Source organism: Carassius gibelio, chromosome A19 (genome assembly GCF_023724105.1).
Source record: "Carassius gibelio isolate Cgi1373 ecotype wild population from Czech Republic chromosome A19, carGib1.2-hapl.c, whole genome shotgun sequence".
Taxonomy (NCBI): Eukaryota; Metazoa; Chordata; class Actinopteri; order Cypriniformes; family Cyprinidae; genus Carassius; species Carassius gibelio.
Window position 1 is genome coordinate 16846506 of NC_068389.1, and position 7947 is coordinate 16854452.

The following is a 7947-nucleotide window of genomic DNA, read 5'->3' on the forward strand; positions in this document are numbered from 1 at the left end:
TGTTTGTGTGTGTGTGCGCTAGGAAATGTGAATATGGCTGTATAGGCCATATTATATAACTCTAAATAATAATAATGTAATAATATATATATATATATATATATATATATATATATATATATATATATATATATATATATATATATATATATATATATATATATAGACATTCTGCATGAAAATGAGTAGAAATTCTTCCAATGAAGGTAAATCCAAAAAAAAAAAAAAACCTATAAGAGCCCCAGGCAAGACCATTGTATAGTCTAGTTAAATGACAGCACATAAAACCACAAAACCACACATGCCACAATGAAAATAGTCCTGCAGCTCCAATTTGCTGACAGCCGGCGAAAACTTCAGCCAGTATCCTACTTGCTTATTCTGCTTTGAAATTATTCTGTAATCATCCAAACTCCAAATATAAGTCGACAGCAAATGGAAGCAATTTAGATGATGACGGTGTGCTCATTTTTGCTGACAAATCCAGCGTATGAGGTAAAACAACAGACATTCCGGACACAGAGATGAGGAGAATCCCATTTTGACTCTAGATTTACACCAGTGCCAGAAAGATGGTAAATTACTAACAGAAATAATTGCATAAATCTCTTATGAGCTCTTGGGATAAAGTGGAAGGATCATTCAAGTCTGTCCCAGGTAAGGGCCTGGGAATCTCTCACAGTGTCCATGGAGCATACCTGAGACTGCAGTTACACTGTGGCGCCTGGAGTCTCAGGAGATGGGGAGGGGGGCTGCCCACACTGACTCGCAGCCTTTCTTCGTATGTGAGAATGCCTTTCATTGGCCCCTCCAGGACAGTATCGCAACTGAGTCCTCATAGAGGCTCCAACCCTGCCCGGCCAGTCTGGCAGTCTGGCTTCCACTGGTCCTTATCGGGACTGAGATCACAGTATGGCCTGAGGGGTGCTAGGACGAGCAGCGGGGACAGGAGGGTTTTATAAGGACGGAGGCCGTCATCACCCCCAGCATCTGACTGATCACTGACTCAGATTAATGATACGACTCTCCCTCTGCCAGTGAAAGTGATAACACACCAGAACACAGGCCTGTCTACCTGTCCAAGTGCCCTTGATGAGATAATCGCCCCTCTCATTCAACATAAATAGAAGAATGCCAAATAAGTCAGCGAATACTTCACTGTGAAGACCGACTGTTGGCGCAGAAGGGCATCTGCTATATATGAACTTCATTTCTTGGTGTATTTTTGTGAATTGCAATTAAATCGCTATTTTGCATATAGGGAGTATTGACCCTGACATCTTGTGGATAGTGATTATAATCATAAAGAATAGAAAAGTTTAATAATCCACTAAAGGAAAACTTGTCAGGTTTGCTTTTTGGAAATCTTTGTGTGTAGTGATATGGTTCCTGAAAATCTGTCAAGTACATCAAATCCCACTCAGTCATCAAGTCGGAGCTCTGTTTCATGTGGTTTTAATGGTATTAATGATATATAGATTAAATCAATAACAAAATGAATGGGTCAAAATGTGTGACAACATAAATGTTTATATGTACATTTGAGAAAAATAAATATATAAAATTAAATAAACAGTGTTTTTTCCAACCCATCTTTGTAGCTATCTAATTCAACTGTCTGTCAATAGGAATTTTACTCTCAGATTTTTCATCTGTCTTTCTTGAAAAGGCCTGTCAGCTGGAGCTTGAGGTACAGTTTGCCAACAGCCTAATGACCCTTTATGGCAATACGATCTGATGTCTGTCCCGGCCGGCACGGTAATCCTGTCCACCTTTGCGGCTTAGTTATGCTCAGGCTTAAGTTGCATATTTTGTATTTATCAGGATTTTGCTGATAAATGCTATCAGCAAGAGAGAAATGAAATATGGGAGGTCTTTCTCAAGTTGCAAGAACAGACAGTTATTTCAGTGGTGAACTGCTGGTGATGCAGATATCCTGTTGTTTTTCTCTTATATTTATTACTTTAGAAATAATTTTTTTAAATTTAAACTTCACCAAACTCGGGTCAACAGAAGACCCCCGGGAGCCATAGTTTTAAATGTCAAAAACTTTAGAAAAATTATAGCAAAGTCACATGCGAATGTGAAGTCTGCAAACAAATTGTCAAGCTACAATTTCATCAGGCCCTCTATCAAAGATGCAAAACATGGGCACAATTCGTTTTTTCATTCCACGTTCCACTTAATATGACAATAAACACTGGGCCTCAGCCCTGCTTTTCTCAATGAAGCATTATTATATTAATATATTAAGCATTAAATCAAATTTTGTCAACTCTATGATTTAAAGTCAGACTGTTGGTAATTTTGGTCTGACCTCACATTACAGTAGTTCATTGTGATTGGTCTCTCTCTCTCTCTCTCTCTCTCTCTGTCTCTCCCTCTCTCTCTCTCTCTCTCTCTCTCTCTCACTCAATGGAATGACATTCTCAAGTGAATGTCGCTCATCAAGGGGCTTACGGAGTAAGTGATAAAGTGTTCCACTCTAATACCTGCCCGCTTTTCATCTGTCATCTATAAAGAGGATTGGAAATGAAGCAACATTCTTCAGGATATAATGACCTAAAAAGCATACAAGAGGGATATTGTAAAACATAAATGATGAGGTGGGAAAATGTGTTTGGATCATAACTATGATCATTTCAAATATACATACTATAATATATATTAAATTGTTCGGCTTTGTCGTCCATCATTATTATGTTTAATTGTCAAACTCAACCAATATTGATTTAACCAGTGTTTTATATATACTCTTCTTTATTTCAGGTTGCACAATGCAATATGGAATCGAGTAAAACTCACCATGTGAGTATATAGGCCCGGAAATAACCCTGATTGGACTGATTGATAAATGAAGCTGTCCTTGTTTTTGAGCAAGGCCCCTTCAGCTCTGGACTTTGTCCAGGAAAACCTCTAACAGCCACTTATTAACTCCTTAAGTGTCACTGGCCCACCGGTGGGCCCAAAGCCATTGCATATTTAAAACCGTAATATTCTATACTAAACCTAAACTAATCTTGACAAACTATATATCATTGGAGACCTTAGAGGTTGTATTTTTTATATTTGACCACCGTTTTATATTTAAAATTATGTAGTGACAGTAATTCATAAATTTGTGACAAGAAAATTTAGCAAAAAAAAAAAAAGTAGTTGCTTTTTGTTACAAAAAGCTGATACATACATATACAATCACGAAAGTATATATTTCTTATATTTTTTTGGCTGCCAATAATTCAGACAAAACATCTTTTCTAGTTTTTATAAAAAAAATTGAGAATAAATTGAATATGTATATTTGTATATCTATGATTGATGTTGCAAGTATTCAGTAAAAAATTTAATGAATGTCAATTTCATGTATGATCATAATATGATGTGATAATATGATCATGATCATGTATGAAGTTTCTGTAACAACACTCTAGTAGCTATGTTTGATTAAAAAATCATTTACAACCTATCTAGAAAGTTTTATTGCTTTTTGAATAAAAAAAATCAAATCAGTCGTCCATTACAATTCATACAAGGAGCATGACTAGTACCTAGTGGACATTGTTGGTATAGCAACTAAAAATAACACAGAAACCTCATTTTTTGTGATATCAATGTCAAATTTGGAACACAACTTCTTTAGATTTTAGGCTTTTCATTTGACATGAAATTAAATTCAACACATACTTTTTTTTTAATTTTTTTATAAAATATAAATAAATATTAAATTATTATTTTTTATTACAACAAACTTAAACACCTATAACTTTTTTATTTTACATTTTATTCAACTTCTTTCACATGTACAAGAAACTTCCAAGTGTGTTTTTAAAAACGAGCCCAAAATTAGGTTCATATTCCAAACCGTTCCAGAATTACATTAATTTGAATCTGGACATGCCCTTTTCAGCTCTACCCCCAAAAAGGGGGGGTGACACTTAAGGGGTTAAGTAGTTAGACTCACAAGGCTGTGTGTGCACTGGTCACCTGGGTGTGTGTCTGCAGGTTCTGAGAACCCATTGGCCAGCTCTGGACTCTCAGTTGCAAATTGGTAAGATAACAGAGTGGGTATAATCCTCATTATTCTCCCTTGAGGTTTGGAGTAGCGTGTTTTTACAGCTTGCCAGGTTGTTTAGCGATATAATTATTAGCATTTCTTGTAAACATTCTGCATTACCTCCATTGAGTCTTTGAACCCTTGACCCACGCTTGACGCGCTCAAAGACAAGTCGCCATAAAGTAGAGGAGGCGTGAATGTTTTTGCAACTCTCTAGAAAATAAAATTACGGATGACGTATTAAGTAAGAACACATATTTCCAAGATAGCATGATTTGAACTGCAAGGAGCCTTTCGTAAAAGTTCACAAAAACATTTACTTGCTAGTACAGAGAGCAGTTAGCGGCTAATGACTGATTTGATCTAAATATGCAAGTGGTCACAAAAACACACCAAGCATAAAAGTCATTATTATTATTCATTGTTTGTTTTTCGGCTTTACTATAATTGATATTCATATTGAAATGATATTTTAACACACTCTGATGTCTAAGATCCCCATATTAATATGGAAAGGCTGAAAATCTAATTAGCTGTTTGTTTATATGATATCTGGATACATTTTTGCCCCAAACCCATTTATGTTTGAGTACTCTGGCACCGCTTATGCAAGGATCATACATGTTAATTTAAAATATTGCATATTGAGCCATTAGAAAAATTATCTTGGTTCCTGAGCTGTTGACGAGTTGCGAGCTGCATTTACTCAATAAGACGTTTTATTTATTTATTTTTTTCTAACACAGAGAGTATCTAGCTTTTCTTGTGTGTCTGTAAGTTATAGTGCAAAATTCTACAGTATAGTCAAAGGCGAAGTTTGAACAGCTTGGCCAGTGACAAGCTTTTAAGGAGACCGGAGCACCATGGGTAGTCTACAGATGAAATACTAGGGCATGAAAGGGAAAGTAGTGATTTGTCATTAGGACTTTTCAAAGAGTAGTGATGCCAAGGGTCCAATTTATTTTTTTATACCCTGCCTTCTTCAGAACACACATCAAGTTCTTTGTGAGGAATAGAATGATATATATTTTTTTCTCTTGTAACAGAGTTATATGGGAAAATCTTTGCTGGAAATTTAATACATCACATTTTGACATGTCTGAGAAACATTAAAAAAAAAATGTAACTGATTTTTAACAAGATTATTAATGACAAATAAATGAGGATCATCCACACTGCAGCTAAATACAGTGTCACCACTGAGTGCTTATGGCATTCTGTTCACACAGATTTTGGTCATTTACTTAAAAAATAGTAATAAATATACACATGCTATAATTATAAGATCAAAACCAGCACTGCATAGTTTTGTTTACGTTTTAAAAATTACAATTTTAGATTTTATTACTATTAAGTAACTATATAAATATAAGTCATGAATAATAACAATAATAATATAGACATTCAAAAAATAAAAGAGAACAGAAAACTGAATCTTGCAAACTCTTCAAAAATGTTTTAATAAGAGACAGTGCACTCTGAGACATTTGAGCTAAACCTGCACGGAGATAGTTGTTGGCGTGCTGACGTCAGTGTCGCTTGGACACCGGAGGTGCTAGAAAATCACAGAAACGGAGGTACGTGTCTTGACAAACTCATAAATGTTTAAATCGTCTGTTTCCGCTACAGGCCTAGGGAAACTTATAAAATATATTTTGGGGAAAAATTGTACATAATGACCCAGAAAGCGCGTGACGATTAAACCTACAGCTTCCAAAACTAGCCACTTCCGTCTGTCGAGGACATATCGTAAGCTAACGTTACTAATATTTTCCAGACAAACAATACGTCTCCTATCGATCGTGTTTCTTTTGCCAGCGAAGCTGGTTAAGTTTGTTGGCATCCATGTTTACAGCTTGTGATTGCGGCAAATCATACTTTTGCTTTGGTTGGTTATCACACTGTGAATCATTAGTTTCAGGAGTGACTCCCATTTGGTGTATACACACGTAAAGATAATTCAGTTTCACTCCCATTATTACTCCCAGATCTTTGGAGTGTGTATGTGGTCATATTTTGATCTTCCTGATATTAAAAAAGCAGGCCTGTTTATCATGTTCGCTCAAACAGGCATGATGCCTGTGTCAGGAAAATATATATATTTTTTCTCTCCCTCTTTTGCTTCTTTGATTAACATGTTTGGCGGTGAAGTAGAGGTGATGCTTGGCCTCTGGTGCAAGGCTTTTTTTCTGTCAGCCTGCCATGGTAATGCATGGATTGCATATTCAGATTAGTTACACTATATTAGTGTGTCCCAATAATTATCATCACACATTGCATTTCTTTTAATTAATCAGCTATTTGTGATAGATTTGTCACATTTGTATATATCATCACCCCTGGCACACAAAGCTTCAGGGGATTCCCCGGTCCTAGACAGGGTCTGGAGATAGCGTGACATGTCTGGGATAGTAGAACCATGTGCCACTTGTTTCCTTTTAGGGCAATGACTTTCTAATTGGGTGTTTGCCCAAAAATTTTGGCCCCAGGCACACCGCCACTGAGCAAGATGGTAGAAGTGCAGTGAGAATAGCAGATGATGCCAAAACTGTCCCTCACAATGAAATATGTCTCTATTATTTCATTTGGTTGGTTAATTATCATTTGCCATGATATTAAACTGAATGAAGCAGCTGGATAAATTGTGGATAAATTGTGAAACTATTTGTAAATCAGTCATAGCCAGACTTTTTAAGTCTAGTCTAGTCTAGACCATTTTGCAGATTATTCTGGCCAAGAAAAGCCCATTTGGACTTTTTAAGGTTTTACTAATGGCATGATAAATTTACAGTTACTCTGTTTTTGGAGTTTTTTTTATTATTGTTATTATTACATTAAAAGTGCAATTAATCCATACAATTTATGCTTTTAAGTTCTGAATTTAAAAAAAATGCAAAAAATTTCATTAAGGTTTTTTATTTTTATATTTTATTTTATTTGAACACTAGGACTCCCAAAAATTATATTTATGAAACCTTGAAAAATATATTTAAAAAATGTTAGAAATAAGGATTATATACTTACATACACAGACTTAAAAAAAAATATTTAGCAAAGATGCATTCAATTAAATTAACAGTGAAGACATTTATAATGTTACAAAATATTTTTTATGCTTTTTATTTCAAATAAATGCTCTTCATTTGACATTTATTTTGATCAGTGTCCTGAAAAAATAAATAAGTTTTAAAAAAATATTTAGAAAAACAGCTGTTTTCAACATTGTAAATAATAAGAAATGTTTCTCAGCATATTAGAAGGATCATATTTCTGAAGGATCATGTGATCCTGAAGACTGAAAAACGGCTGCTGGAAATTCAGCATTGCCATCACATAAATTACACTTTGAAGTATATTAAAGAAAACGGTTATTTTAAGTTGTAATAATATTGATCAATATAACTGCTTTTATTGTGTTTTTGAACAAATAAGCAGCCTTGGTAAGCATGAGACTTTCAAAAACATAATGGCATAAAAGTTTTTATCTGGCACTCCGCACCACTTTTCTTTCATTCTGCACTCTCCCATTAAAACATAAATAATATTTAAAACCAACTAGTCTCTTGTCCCCCATGATCCATTGCACACAGTGGTAATGTAGTTTGGATTGTACTGTAAATGTAGCATCCTCCAAACCCTTCATTCACATGATTATGTGTACTCCGTGTGTTTTGATGATATTGAGAAGCTTAGGTGGGTGTGTGAGGATAATTACATGTGATATCATCCACTGATGAGCACAACTGTGGCGCTGGGCCAGTAGCCCAGCCGTTTCCTATTAAGAGAGGCGAACGAATGCGAGCAGTCTTTTGTCTGGCATGCATTTGTTCGTCAATGTATACTTTAACCACAAGTGATTTGAATATTTTGTACTGATTAAACACATCTCTTGA